Below are 1,202 nucleotides of genomic sequence, written 5' to 3' on the forward strand. Positions count from 1 at the left end.
GCTCTGTCCCTGGCCCCTCAAAGCAACAGCACTGACACTGTGACACCCCCCAGAGAGCCCATCAGGGTGGCAATCCAAGAACTAACAATTGTGCTCCCCCAAAGATGCCTTTAAACATAGAATGAGGTGTGATGGTTGGGGCACTGGACTCCCACATGGCCGACCATGGTTCGATTCCCAGACCCAGTAGCTTAAAACATGCTAGGCACTTGTGCATGTGTGCCCAAAATCCCGAGAGGAGAATGGAGGAGATGGGCCTGTGGCATGGCCATCCCCGCAGGAGGGGTGATTTCTCTCTTTCTCTTTCTCTCTGGCAAGTGCACATGGCCTATAACAAAAATCTCTCTACAACAAACAAACAAACAGAGAGTGAAATCTTGGGGCCAGCAGGTGGCGTGGTGTTTAAGATGCTGGACTCTCACATGGCTGACTGTGGTTTGAGTCCCGGACCAATAGCTTGAAAATCACACTGGGTACGTGCGTGTGCACCCAAAATCCCAAGATGAGAGTGGAGGAGAAGGGATTGCAGTGTGGCCATCCCCCCGGGGGGTGATTTCTCACTTTCTGTCTCTCTACCTCTCTTTCGCTCTCTGGCAAGTGCATGCGCCCTATAGCAAAAAAAAAAAAAAAAATCTTAAAGAAAAAAGAAGAGTGAAATCTTAATCACATGGGTAAGTCAATATGGTTTAATTATGACTAACCTCACGCACCACATTTAAATAGGTAAAATTTAAGGAATTACATTTTTATGTTTAACTTTCCTTATCCACGATTGCGATGAGCGGTAACTAGAAATAGTTCTATAAAATGGAAGCCTTCATGAACTCAATTAAATATACCCATGAATCAGCCTTAGTGTAAACAGAGTTAAGATGGCGTGTGCAATTAGAGTCAGATTTAAATCATGGTCTGCCTTGTTTATTAGCACGACTTAAAAAACAAATAAAAAAGAAATAGGTAAACTGAAGTCAGAAACTGGCTGAAACAGAACAGAACCACACACACACACAAAAACACAAATTTACTAGGACGCTTCAGAAAGTTTATGGACAGATGAAATTAAGACATGAAGAAACCCACATGATATTTTCTCATAATACACACTTTCATGAGATTTTTGAAGATGGCTAGCACTTTCCAATAGAAAGTTACAAAGGGAGGGGACCAGCAGATGGTGTAATGGTTGTGTTGCTGGACTCCCA

The sequence above is a fragment of the Tupaia chinensis genome, unplaced genomic scaffold (assembly GCF_000334495.1).
Source record: "Tupaia chinensis unplaced genomic scaffold, TupChi_1.0 Scaffold138490_1, whole genome shotgun sequence".
Classification (NCBI taxonomy): domain Eukaryota; kingdom Metazoa; phylum Chordata; class Mammalia; order Scandentia; family Tupaiidae; genus Tupaia; species Tupaia belangeri.